Raw genomic sequence first — 15,251 nt, 5'->3', positions numbered from 1 at the left:
TGTGTGGACGTTACCACTATGACTTCTATCAGACGTTGGATTTTGGTCGCCTTACCTGTCAAATAAATGTCGGTATATGACATCAATATGACACTGGTTTAAAATGTTGGCTTGACATTACATTTTGGCCACTTTCTAACACAACCTAAAATCAACCAAATATCAACGTCTTTTGATGTGTTTATTGGACGTCAAATTAACATTGTCCTTAGATGCTGATTAGACATCGAATTTTTGTCACTCGTCATGGCTTAAATCTAACCTAATATTAACATCTTATGATGTTGTTTGCCTGCTGGGAAGGTTCTTTTACAATGAAGAAAGTGTACTTCAGTTTCGACAGACATTAATAGTGACAAAAATGTCTGACAATGTTGTCATTTATAATATTTTGTTTTTTTCCAATTGTTAAACAACTAGCCACCTTGTGTTCAAACTAAATAATGCAAAATCAATGAGGCATGAGCTAGCTAAATATTTATATTTATGGTGTGCATTATGCTAATTGTTAAATACCACATGTACAGCCTTGTGGCCTTTGTAATTTCTAAAAATATGCAAAGGCAAATTATGAGCTACAAAGAAAACAAGTGATCAAAACCAGGAATTAAAAGTTTTTCCAAAGAAACTAGTTAATTAAGCCCTATTTTATTTATTTCAGTAGTTCAAATGTTTTTGTTTGTTTGTTTGTTTGTTTGTTTGTTTGTTTTTTGTACATTTACATGCACTTTTAAAAATAAATTGATAATGAAATATTTTTTTTTTGCTTTAATCATATGCATTGCAATGTTCATTTAAATTCAATCCTATTACTATTTCATTACATTTCTGTTTGTGTCAAACCATTTTCATTGATGAAACAAAAGCAGACTAACGCTGATTTAAACAGAAAAAAACAAAAAAAACTGTTTACTGTGGTATAAAAAACAGCACTACAACACAAAAAAGAGAGATCCATTTAGAAAGTTACTTGCTTAAATTGAAAATGAATTAGCTGTAGCTAAAAAAAATAATAAATAAATAAAAATAAATGAACAAATAAAAACGCTGAGTTTTTCTCTCCTAAGGACTTATGTATTCTCTGTCGCCATCTTGTGGCTGATAGCCGCCAATCTCCAACATAATAAATATTTAAAATAGGCACTATGTTTATAAATAAGCTGCATAGTTGCAATCTAAACAACTACACTCTTGCCTAAAAAAGCCTCAAAAGTACTGCTGTCCTGCAGCTGCAATATTTGTCAAACTGTAGTGAGTTTATTGATCTGCTGTCACTATAGAGTCTGCAAGAGTGTTATTGCAGAATATCACACTGCTAACAGCCAATCAAATTCGAGTACCAGACAGAACTGTTGTGTTGTATATAGTTTTAATTTAGTCAAGCTGAGTTCACATCAAATGTGGAAATAAGTAGTACGTTAGCTATGCAAGTGAGCAAATAGAGGTGGATTATTGCAGTATGGTGAAAATGACATGGAATGCCTGACATGTTTGACATGGAAGTGCAGAATTCACCTTAATCACATAAGTTCACATAATTGAACACAAGCAAACAAACTGCAACTGGGGAAAAACATTCCATGAGTAAACTAGAGATGGTGACATGGTGGTACATGTTTGGCATGAACCCAGCAACAGTGTTTTGGTAATAAAGACTTAATTTGCTATTGGATCAATCAGCAACTGTGACTGTATCTCCTGAATGAATGATTCATTGACAAATGCAATTTTTAAACATGATAATATTGTTTTGATCCCAAGAGAAGGCATACATTTTATATTGACATACATACTGTAAGTTTAATCTTTAAATGTTAGGGTGGTTGAAATAAAATACTTTTTTTTTTTACTATGTATTTATATGGCAGCTGCAAAAATGTAGATTTAAATGTCCCAGTGGTAGAAAGATCTCTAGAAATATCTACAATTAACGTAAACATTTTATGGCTTTCAAATCACAATGGTAAACATGTGATGACAGAATAAATATATTTTTAGTGAACTATCTCTTATGGGTTCAATGGGACCAAAATGTCGGCTTCTCAGAGACCAATCATTGCATTAGTGTGCGTCTGCGTACTGTATGATCCACACATGACTTTGCTGTGATCGAAATGTTGGTCAGTTTATAAAAAGAAAAGCATTTCACAGAATATTAGTCATTTATATTTAAGAACACAGTCTAATGCTACAGATGCTTTGCTATTAGAGAGAAATTGAATACATATTCGTCTCATCTCTGTGCAGCTGCTGTGTTTGGCCGCTCTTTGTGCTTCTAAATAAATAAAGTCCTTATTCTGACAGGGATCAGTGTGTTGGCTTATTTTTTTTCCCTTTTCAGGAGTCTGAACAGGGATGACAAACATCAGTCAATCTTTTTTCTTCCTCTCGCTCCTTTAAAAAGGTCATATATCACTTGCCAGAATGAAAAAAAAAAAACTTCAATATGTCAGGTAAAATTTTATTGAAACCCTCCGGACTTGGTTATCTATCAAAATGATTGATTTGTAGCATTTAGCGTCCTGCTCTGCCAAATAAAACAGTCCATTTCAAGTCAATTACAAGCTCTCTGAGGTCTCAAAGTCAAGAAACAATATGGCCCCGATCAGTCTTCGCTTTTATACTGTGATGTAATTGGACGTTCCTTGGGCAATGATTCCAAAGGTTGGGCTCCGCGGTATTTTATCTTAGTTTGAAGGCCAGTGTTTATGGGCTAATAAATGCGTTTCAAAGAATTGTGGGGCGGCCAGATTTACGAATGCTCTGGGAGGGATGAAATACACCTCACTTAAGGAACTAAATACACACTCACACACACACGCACACATTAGTCAGGAGCTCAGGAGGAAGAGGAGCCTTTCTACTGTACAGGTGAGCTGAGAAGAGATGTCATGGAATTTATTTATTCATTTTTATTATTTAATACATTTTTTTTTGCAGAATGTTACACAAGAATGTTTCCCTTGATTTGTTGTTCCATTGTTGGCAAATGAAGACATTTGGGATGTTTAGCAGGGTTTCCGCTGAGTTCATTTAGTCAAATTTAACTTAAAGACCAATTTAGGACTATATTGAAAAAAATTTCAGATTTAAATAGGATTAAAAGGTAAGGATTTTTTTTTTTTATAATGGTCTGGTTGGGCCAATGGAAAAGATAAAAAATCTAATTTAGTTATTTCTTTTCTACATATTTAAAATAATGTTAATAAGTGTTAAAATTGTGTTAATGTTCATGCATATTTTTTCAACAGATTTTTAATCGATATACAACACAATATTTCAGTGGATTTGAGACTTTTTTAGGCCTAAAATGTAGTTTTTGAGATTTAAGACATTGTAAGACTTTTTAGGACCCAGCAGACACCCTAGATTTTTTAGTAAGATGTCTAAATTATGCAATATTAACAATATTTCATTTTGGGATTAAAAGTAAACAGTTAAAAATGTTAAAGTCAAATGGATGTGAAATCGGCATGAACTTAGTTTGAGAAGTTGTACTTTGGGGTTAGCGTTAATCCATGCCATGAAATACTAAAAGGTGAAAAAAGGTATAACTTTAAGATAAAATACAATTTGTTTGTTTCACAACACTTTGAACAATGCAATAAAAAAAAAAAAATATATATATATATATATATTTGCCATTTACTGTCGAGTTAGCATATTCTCGTTGCATTTGCTGCAGTTATTCATTTTGAGGTTTAAATGATCCATATAAATATCAATTGTTTGCAACATGTTCATAGCTCTTTAATATATATATATATATATATATATATATATATATATATATATATATATATATATATATATATATATATATATAAAGAAATAAATATAGCTTAAAGAGGCTAATATTTTTTTTTTTTTTTACCTTAAAATAGTTCTTAAAAAATTTAAAACTGCTTTTATTCTAGCTAAAATAAAACAATTAAGACTTTCTCCAGAAGAAAAAAAATAAATTAAACATACTGTGAAAATGTCCTTGCTCTGTTCAACATCATTTGGGAAATATGAAGGTATATATATATATATATATATATATATATATATATATATATATATATATATATATATATATATATATATATATATATATATATATATATATATATATATATATATTAGAGGTGTGAACCTATACTGGTCTCATGGTTCGGTTACAATTATCATGCCATTGAGTCAGTTCAATTCGATATCTCGGTGCAGCGACGATACACACACATACACAAGATAGACAGCACCAAATAAACAAACACGCACACACACACACACACACACACGCCATGCACGCTTGCTTGCTCGCTCATTCGGGAGCGATATTATGAGATCGCCCACTCCTGTTCAAATTACACCAGAGTTACCGACCGCTGCCGCTCTTTATTCAGAAATTTATTCCCGGGCCGCATGAAATCTGGTCGGGTCCCATGACAATGCACAGGTACATCCAGGGGAATGCATACCTATATCCAGAGGTATCGTTGTAACAGCCGAGAAATTAGTAAAATTGTGCACAGTTTCTGCATTTTTAAGTAGTTGGCGCCTGAAGCGTTATAAATACCCGCGCTCACCTCGCTCGCAATAGAGCGCATATGAGGTAACCGGTTATGATTATTATTGAACCGATATCAAATTGTCTGCGTCTGCGTTGTGGTGCACCAAAGAACATATATAGTTGAAGTAAGAATTATTAGCCCCCTTTTGATTTTTTCTTTTTTTTTTTATATTTCCCAAATTATGTTTAACAGAGCAAGAAAATTTTCTCAGTATGTCTGATAATATTTTTTCTTCTGGAGAAAGTTTTATTTGTTGTAGTTCGACTAGAATAAAAGCAGTTTGAATTTTTTTTTAAAAACCCAATTTTGGGACAAAATTATTAGCCCCTTTAAGCAATTTTTTTTTGATAGTCTACAGAACAAACCATCGTTATACAATAACTTGCCTAATTACCCTAACCTGCCTAGTTCACCTTATTAACCTAGTTAGGCCTTTAAATGTCACTTTAAACTGTATAGAAGTGTCTTGAAAAATATCAAGTAAAATATTATTTACTGTCATCATGGCAAAGATAAAATAAATCATAAATAATTTTCTAAAACTATAATGCTTATAAATGTGCTGAAACAATCTTCCCTCCATTTAACAGAAATTTGAGAAAAAAATAAGCAGGGGCGCTAATAAGTCAGGGGGGCTGATAATTCTGACTTCAACTGTATATATATATATATATATATATATATATATATAATACAATATAATACAAAAAGGTGAAAAAAAATGTATAACTTAAAGATAAAATACAATTTGTTTGTTTCACAACACTTTGAACAATGCAATAAAAATAATTCATACTTGCATTTTACTGTCGAGTTAGCATATTCTCTTGTTGCATTTGCTGCAGTTAATCATTTTGAGGTTTAAATCATCCTTAAAATGCATCACGGTGCATATATATAATATAAATATAAATGCATAATATATATATGACATAACATAATATATATATAAATGCATATATATATATATATATATATATATATATATATATATATATATATATATATATATAATAGTTTTCTTGACACTTCTTAATAACAAATGTTTAAATTTAATCTAAAAATCAGGCTCATCCACAAAATATTGATTTTTTCACGAGTTAAGTAAATTTAATTGTAATTAATATAAACATGTCTGAAAACATTGCACCTTATTTATGCAAATAAATAAACAAGAATTTGGAACAAATGTCATGCAATTTACAGAATAAAACAAAAATTACGCTTTACTCAAAACACAACTACAAATTTTATATTGAGCGAAAGAGATAATTTTTAACTGGTTATTTGTTCATTTCTTTCTTTCTTTCTTTCTTTCTTTCTTTCTTTCTTTCTTTCTTTCTTTAACATAGCTGTGTGTGTACTTGTTTATGTAGTTTAAGCATGATAGCATTTCATGGGTTTGACCTAGGTGTTATCGGTAGACCTAGGTGTTAAGGTAGTTCGCATACCATGTTTCTCGTAGTTTGAAGAAAAAAACAAACAAAAAAAAAAAAAAAACATACAAATCCGACTTAAAAAGATCTTTTGACTTTCAAAATTATAGTGTATGTGCACTAGATTTGAAAATACAGATGTCAGGAGCTGTCATCTTATAAATTTGCTATTTATTCATGATCGAAAATGTTGAGCTTAGTATGATCAAATACAAAAGTTTACTAAAACTGTATATATATTAAACACACACACACACACACACACACACACACACACACACACACACACACACACACACACATATATATATATATATATATATATATATATATATATATATATATATATATATATATTAGTGATTATTATCTTTACCAGCTTCTATTTATTTATATGAATAACTCAAGGATAAAATGAATACAGGGAGAAATTAAAAAGTAATACAATAGTAAACATGACCTTAAGTATGTAATGCAGACTTTTGCTTTGCACTTCATAATGTCTGTTACAAAAGCTTTATGTTACTAGTCAATAATTAATAGTGTGTGGTGCAGATCGTAAAGCTTTGATCAAGAAGGGTTTAAGCAATAAATAATCACAATTGTGCCCCTAAGTGGAAATGTTAACATAATGAACCAGAAGTACTTTTACTTTAACAAGAACTACATCAAGAAATTGAAAAGCAAACTGTCCTGACGGAGGCTTTATGAGTCGCTTTTTCTTCAAAGCAGCATGAGTTAATCATTACAGTCAAAGATATGGACTGGAAAGTATAGTGCAGTCAATCAATGTAAGCAATGTCTTTAAGAAAGCCTGGAGGAGCTGAAATGAGAGAAATACGGAGTAGAAATAACCCTTTTCTTAAGAATTACCTGTATGGAGCTGAGCTTTATGACCCTTGATATCCTTTTATCAGCTTCAAATCAAAGATCTGAGTTCTTTGAAGATTTTACCTGGAATCTTTTTGCTTCTAAAAAAAAATAATAATAATAAAATATTTGAACCAGATTGACCAATAGCTTTTGTCAGTGCAAAACAACCTTTTATTCTTTTGGTTAAAAAAAAAAAAAAAAAAAAAAAAAAACTACTTTTACCACAGTGTAAAAAAAAAAAATTGCTGCCTTAAAATTTCTAGTCATCTCAACTTACATCAATCAAGCTGACTAAAATAGTAAGTTCACCAGCTACGAAAGAAATTGGTAGAAACCTGGTTAACTTATTAAAATAAGGTAAAGCAACATAAAAATATGTGTTGACTTGACTTGTTATAAAATATTTTATAGTGAAAAGTTACACAGTAAAACATTAGTGATAAAAAAAAAAGCATTGCTAGATAATTTTGCAGCAGACCTTGTTTATTTGTAAGAGTTTACAATATGTGATTACATATGTTTCAAGGTAAGTTTGGTTTACTAATATTTGTGCCTTTATTTAAAGCCCAAAAAAACATATCTTAACCCACTTTGCACTTTTGCTTTTAGCAGTTTACATGCACATTATCGCTCTGCTTGTTAGTGGCCTAATCCATTAGAGATCATGAAAATTAGCTGCTGCACTGATGTTTTTTAAATGGAATGCATACCTGCAAATCACTTGCTATTTACCCTTATTAGCTACCATATTAGCTGTCATCGCATGCTATCAGAATTACCATCATGATTCATTCCAGAATTGCACACTGAAAAAAAAAAAAATGTTTGCAAAATTTTTGCAAACTATTTATATACGTTGAATTAAAATCAAACAAATCAAATTTAGTAATGTTCAAGTTAATTTGTTTGTTTAAATTCAGCCCAAATAAATTGTTTTGTGTGTTGTATTAACCCTTAAAAAATAGTAGGTCCAAGAGATCATCTTTGAATATTTTTTTATTGTACATTAAGCATTTTCTATTTATTTTCATTGAACTAGAATGATAAACAACACACTGATTACCAATAAACTGAATATATTATTAATATATAATAATGCAAACTGACACTGCCCTGCTCTCGGTCGTGGAGGATCTCAGACTGGCTTAAGCAGACTCTAAATCATCAATCCTCATCTTGCTGGATTTGTCAGCTGCTTTTGACACTGTAAACCACCAGATCCTGCGATCTACGCTTGAGTCACTAGGTGTTGCAGGCACGGTTATTCAGTGGTTCGGATCTTACCTCTCAAACAGGTCATTCAGGGTGTCTTGGAGAGGAGAGGTGTCCAACCTACAGCATCTAAACACTGGGGTACCACATGGCTCTGTTCTTGGACCACTTCTCTTCTCCATCTACACAACATCGTTGGGATCAGTCATCCAGAAACATGGATTCTCCTACCACTGCTATGCTGATGATACCCAGCTATACCTCTCTTTTCACCCTGATGATCCCTCGGTTCCGGTTCGGATCTCAGCCTGCCTGTCAGACATTTTACACTTGATAAAAGATCATCATCTTCAGCTTAACCTCACGAAAACGGAAATGCTAGAAGTTTCTGCCAACCCGACTCCACATCACAACTTTTCAATCCAGATCAGCGGGGAAACCATTACTGTTTCCAAAATGGTGAAAAGCCTTGGAATAACGATTAATGACCAACTAAACTTCTCTGACCACATCTCTAGAACTGCTCGATCGTGCAGATTCACACTCTACAACATCAGAAAGGTCCGACCCTTCCTATCTGAACATGCAGTGAACTCCTTGTTCAAGCTCTTGTTCTTTCCAGACTGAACTATTGCAACTCTCTACTAGCTGGGCTCCCAGCTAACTCTATCAAACCTCTTCAGATGCTTCAGAATGCAGCAGCACGAGTGGTCTTTAACGAACCTAATAGAGCACATGTCACTCCGCTACTCATTCGTTTGCACTGGCTGCCAGTTGCTGCTCGCATCAAATTCAAAGCACTGATGTTTGCTTAAAAAGCGATTTCTGGCTGCGCCCCTTCTTATCTGCTCTCACTTCTGCAGATTTATAGGCCCTCCAGAAACTTGCGTTCTGTGAATGAACGTCGCCTCGTGGTTCCATCCCAAAGAGGGAAGAATACGCTTTCCCGAACGCTCGCGCTCAATCTGCCCAGTTGGTGGAATGAACTCCCTAACTGCATCAGAACGGCAGAGTCACTCGCTGTCTTCAAAAAGCGACTAAAAACTCAACTATTTAGTCTCCACTTTCCTTACTAATATGCAACTTCCTCTCTGACTCCTCAACTAACTACAAAAAAATAAATAAATAAATAATTACTAATGCTTTCCTTCTTAGACTTTACACACCTGAAACTTGCCTATAGCACTCATTCATTGTTGCTCTTATAGTTGTGTAAGTTGCTTCCTTGTTCTCATTTGTAAGTCGCTTTAGATAAAAGCGTCTGCTAAATGACTAAATGTAAATGTATTAAGTGTGATAAGGAACAAGGTATTATATTATGATTAAGTTGTTTAATGTATTGTTAAATTCGAAATCCTTAGAGTTGTTTTCCACCATTCTCTGCTTTAGCTCAAGATAACCTTAAACCAGATATATAGCAAAACATGCATTTTCATCATATTTTTGTTTGTCATTACATATACAGTAACATATTAGATATTTGTCATGTTACAAAAAAATGAATGAGAAATTCCCTGAAATATGGTAACATGGTTGACATTTAATCTACTATATCCTAATATATTGTGTAAAAATGAATGAGAGAAGAATAATGACACGACTCAAAGCCTTGCGAGTTTTCCATCAATTTTATAGACATAAATTGTCTGTTTTTTTAAATTCTGGTCCACACATTGGTTAAAAAGGCATAGCAAACTAAACAGTTCTGATAAAAAAAAGTGACTTTCTCTAATTGATGTGACTTCAAGGCATGTCATTATACTTCTTTTATTCAATTTTGACAAAATGTTTAGGATAGTGTATAGTTTATTAATTGTTTGTCAACTCTGTTATTGTTATATGTCAGAATTTTTCATTCACTTTTTTCAAAACTACAATTGATGATGGTAGAATTTTGTTTTAGACAATGTGGTTTCTGGTTTGGGGTTAACAGCTTGAGATAAAGCACAAAATGGTGGAAAATGTCAATTCTGTTATTGTCAACCCTGTAAGTGATTTTAAAGGTTTAATGATAATATAAATAATTAGTAACAGAATAAAATGTTCCCTGTCACATTTAAGGAAAATAAATGAAAATAGCATTAAATGTGTTTGCATTTCTTGAATGAGTCACATGCATGCTTTGATAGACAACTAAAGTAGTCAGATTTTTTTATTTTATTATTGTTATTAAAAGTGTTTTATTACAATTAGTTCACATTCTGGTAATATTAATAATGATAAAGCTATGCATGACATGCATGAATATTCTGATACATACAGTTAGCCTTTCAAACAATTTATAACAAAGAAGTGCTGAATATTAATGGCTTTTTTAATTTATATCACCAGTTTTGCCATTGTGTGACCCACACAGAGCAGTCATGTCCTCAGGAGCAGGTAAGTCTCATTTTTAAAAGCTTTCTTGTACATTTATATATTCTGCTTCAACATCTGATATAGACAGAGGTGCAATGGTATTAAACAGACCAAATACTTTGAATCAATCAGCATTACGGCTTTTTAGTTATGCACTGTACCAATGCTGTTGTTTCTTTGGCCAAAACATTACATTATAGATTTCATGAATATGTTGACAAAATTGCATGTCCCAGATATCAAACATCATTCGATTGTTGGAAATGTATTGTATATTTGTAATAACATGTGTTTTTTGTAATGCAGATTTTACAGATATCAATAAGATCATAAATACTGTACATATTCGTTTCCATGTACATTAGAATCTAAGGGTTCTATTTATTTGTTAATATTTTTCTCAGGAGAAAAAAAAAAGAATGACTAATTTATTAATGTTATTATTAACTTTTTGTCAGGCAACTAAAAAAAGTATCATTAAAAAAATAATAATAATAAAATCTTTTTATTTATGAGCACATATTTTTAACACTCATTTTTTTCCCTACATTCCTTCAAAAATATATTAAATTCAGAACTATTTTTACAGTATGCATTTTCATAAGTGTAAGCCAGAATACATTTGTTGTTTAACAGAACATTATTTAGCTAATACTTTGCTATAATTCCTAGATTTATGCACACTTATTGTGTGTACAAGTACACACACAATCAAGTATAATTATTTTTCTTTATTTTACTTTTTTACCAACCAAGATACACCCAGAACATTTTTCACAAAACCATTTCACCAAAACCAAAACTTTACTGCCATACAGTACGTGCTCCACTTTTTACTTCAAAACACTTTTGTGGACATCTTGTCTCATGTGGATTAAATTATCCTATTCATCTTATCCTACCTTAATATCTTAAACAGTTTTTCCATCCAACAGTTCAAGCAGTTCAAGTTTTTTTTTCAAAAATATTTTAACAACATTCTGAAAGCGATATGTTATTTTAATCGATGTTTCAGCCCATGAACCTCAGTTACATTACTGCATTTATTCCTTTGCTAACATTTTTATTGTCATCACCCCTGGACAGAAATAGGTCATGTTTCGACCATCCTAAATATACAGAATAAAATCCATTTAAAAATTATACGAAAAATATGTAGCGGTTCACACAATGACAGCACATGATCAAACAGATATGTGGCCTTTCTGTGCCTGAAGGAAATTTAAAGGTACAGTTTTTTTGTAATAGCACTTTAAGATTTAATAAATAAATTAAAAAAAGAAGGGGAGGGTCATGTGGGATTTCGCTTGGTGATTTCCAAAAGTCAAATTAATTTTATTACACTATTAGAATTACTTTATTTTATCCATAACCCACAGAAGATAAAAATAGTGGTGAAAATATAGTGTGTTTATATAGGCCTGTTTTTGTTTATAAGTTTGGGAACCTTACACTTAAGGGATAATCAAGGGTCTGTCATGTGTTAAAGGATTGCAGATGCACAATAAATAAATAAATAAATAAAAAATGTCCACCCAAAGTTTGCCTTGCAATATTTAATTTTTTATTTTTTTTGACAGTTATGATTTCCTTGGATTTTGCCTTTATTTGATTGTTACTCCAAATAAATCACTGACCTGTTACAAATTATTGAACTGTGTGTGTGCTGACAAGATTGAGTATCAAAAGGGCAACTGGCATTCAAATATAGCTTAAAGTGTCCATGTCCTAGATGGTATTACCAAAAGCAGGGTGCGAATTACAGGGGGGTTTGACCCCCCTAAATAATGTTTGATCACTCTTGAATAATGTTTAAACAATATGTATGGGGGGGGGGGGGGAGTTCAGCCCTTAAATACTACGAAATAGTTCGATCTGATCTGTATTTTTAATAATAATGTTAATAATTACAATATGAGATAACATAAATATACATTTGACCACCCTTTTGTAATTGTTCACACCATTGTTAATACATGATTGCGCTGATCAGTCTATGCGAGAAAAAAAAATCTTTCAAATGTCAAATCAGCAGATCTAGAGTACCAAAAGGCATTGTGACTGTTTAAAAGACTTGTAAAATAAGGGTGTGTATATACATTTAGCCTGAAAGTAAAGCCAAATTAGATGCATAACATAATTTTTTATAGTTTGACCTACTGCAACATCTAAAATAGCTAATCAAAGGATACCGTAGGTCAAAAGAGTACACTAAATATCTATTAAAACACTGGAAACAAAAATAGGCTAATTCATAAATTAGATGTAATTTAGATAAATAAATGGCTGTAGCATGTACTACACAAACATTAATGGAAAGTTCAGTCTATAAGAAAACACTGTGGAAAAAAAAAAATATATATATATATATATATATATATATATTAGTACCCTAAATTTCTAAGTTGAATTAACTGAACTTTTCTAGTCATTAAACATTTGTTTTCGTGACAATGTTTTCCTTCAGCTGAGTCCTTTTATTTATCAGGGGTCATCAGAGTGGAATGAACTACCAACTTATCCAGCATGTTTTACGCAACGGATGCCCTTCCAGCTGCAACCCAGCACTGAGAAACACCCATACTCACATGCACACACATACACTAAAGCCAATTTAGTTTATGTAAAGTGCATGTCTTTGGACTGTGAGGGAAACCCATGCAGGGAGAATAGGGCTTGATAATACCATCTATCAGGGAGAACATGCAAACTCCAGACAGAAACACCAACTGACCCAGTTGGGGCTCAAACCAGGGACCTTCTTGCTGACAGCCACCATGTAATCTTAGTTGTGACTTTTGGTCATATTATTTTTTTTACAGTTTATTTTGCTTTAGATTGGTATTTAGTATCATAATGCGCAAAGTGGTAAAAAGAATGATGTCAAAATCTTTATTTTAATACAAAGGACATTATACCTTATTTTATTCTTTTTGTGTTCCCAGCCCCTACAGTAGACTACGATGCTGACTTTTTCTATGGTAAGGACATTAAATCTATCACTCCATTAATCCATTGTTTTGTTTACTGGATGTGAATGGCTCATAAAGGATAGTTCACCCCTCAAAAAAAGAAAATTCTGTTTTATATTACTTGTCCTTGCAATCAACTGAGATTTTTGGAACCCAAATGAATATATTTTGGATATTTGATTTTTGGATATATTTGGTTTTATTGAGCAGTAAACAATGATCTATAGCCTACAGTATTTGCCTGGGTCTCACAGAATTATTGGTACACTTACGGGCATCTTGTGACTTGTGCCATTTATGAAGGCTCAGAGAGCTCTCATGTTTCTTTCTTTCTTTCTTTCATTCATTCATTCATTCATTCATTCATTCATTCATTCATTCATTCATTCATTCATTTTCCTTTGGATTAGTCCATTTATTCATCAGAGAACGCCACAATGAAATGAACCACCAACTTAACCAGCATGTTTTTATAAAGTGAATGCCCTTCTTCCAGCGTGGGGGATTTGGATGCAGACCTGGTGCAGAGCAATCTGAGCTGCAATCAGTGCTTTTTAATGCGCTCACCTAACCCCACCCCTAACCCTACCCGTCACAGTGACTTCACTCACTCCATTGAGTGCATTGTGTCTGACATTGCATCGCTGAGTGATGCAATCTCAGCTTGCATCATAAAGGCTGCATCCAGATACTATTGCTTACAGCTGCAAGCCAGGAAACATCAATACGCAATCATTCAAATTATAGCCAATTTAATTTATTCAATTCACTTATATCTGCATGTCTTTGGACTGTGGTGAAAACCGGAGCATAACAGAATTATCATATTTTTGGGTGAACCAACCATCCCATTATGTGTAGAATTAAGAAACCTTTGTTAATAGTGACACCGGGGGCCATTAATTAAACTGCAGCCATGAAGTCTCAACAAAGTTCTTTTTCGTTTTTAAAAAAAATAAGTTGAAAATACTTTTGCTGCTGCTGTAAGTCTTTTGAAGAAACTGTAAAATTGTAAAAATAAATAAATAAATAAATAAAACAAAGAAGAAATTGTATATAGTGTTGTTTCCTCTAAATATTATCAAAATATATTGACTTATATAATAAGTAGTGCTGAGCAAAAATGAATTGCATCCAAATTGAAAGTTTGTTTTGACATAATATATACCTGATGTGGATGTCTTTACAAGCTTTACAATTCACCAGCGTCATGTCAACAAATGTTTTAAAATTACACTACTGTGATGGCTTGATTAGAAAGTATACATGAGATTAGATCATACAATCTATATTTACCACAAACCTGTTGAAGTTCTTAAATATAACCCCCTTATTTATCTTTATTGATCATTTTGCATAATTTATTCCTAAATCAGAATATCCTCAGAATTTCTTCTGTCTCCGATTCACAGACTATGAGACTCTGCGGATTGGAGGCTTGGTGTTTGCTGGGGTCCTTGTGGTCCTGTCTATCTTCCTCCTGACTGGTAATTATTTAGTATCTTTCTCTCTCTCTCTCTCTCTCTCTCTCTCTGTGTGTGTGTGTGTGTGTGTATGTGTGTGTGTGTGTGTGTGTGTGTGTGTGTGTGTGTGTGTGTGTGTGTGTGTGTGTGTGTGTGTGTGTGTGTGTCTGTGATGACTCATATCAAGTCGCTGATGTGTAATGAATATTTGTTGTGGTTGTAGGTAACCGCATTCGACGGTGTGGCAAGGGGAAGGTAAGTGCATTCAACTCACGTGTTTCTGATGACATCTAGTGGCCAGTTTCCATAAATATTATTATTATTTTAAAAGAGGGAGACGAGCTGTAATTTTTTTACTCGTGTTATCCTTCTATACGAAGT

General features: G+C 32.4%; 1 protein-coding gene and 1 long non-coding RNA gene across 2 annotated transcripts in view; both read left to right on the top strand.

Annotated features, from left to right (window-relative positions):
• Positions 1-2,307, top strand: part of fxyd6 (FXYD domain containing ion transport regulator 6) — a 45,870-nt gene extending 43,563 nt beyond the window's left edge. The window contains exon 10 of the transcript XR_012390382.1: positions 117-2,307. The gene's annotated coding sequence lies outside the window, so the exon portion shown is untranslated. The remainder of the gene's footprint in view (positions 1-116) is intronic.
• A 515-nt stretch (positions 2,308-2,822) lies between these two features.
• On the top strand, positions 2,823-12,779 carry LOC141377789 (uncharacterized). The gene is made up of 3 exons (XR_012390665.1): positions 2,823-2,871; positions 10,409-10,533; positions 12,284-12,779. It is a non-coding gene; the product is annotated as an uncharacterized lncRNA (long non-coding RNA).
• Positions 12,780-15,251: the final 2,472 nt, after the last annotated feature.

Source organism: Danio rerio, chromosome 15 (assembly GCF_049306965.1).
Source record: "Danio rerio strain Tuebingen ecotype United States chromosome 15, GRCz12tu, whole genome shotgun sequence".
Taxonomy (NCBI): Eukaryota; Metazoa; Chordata; class Actinopteri; order Cypriniformes; family Danionidae; genus Danio; species Danio rerio.
This window is presented reverse-complemented; position numbering and strand designations above follow the sequence as displayed.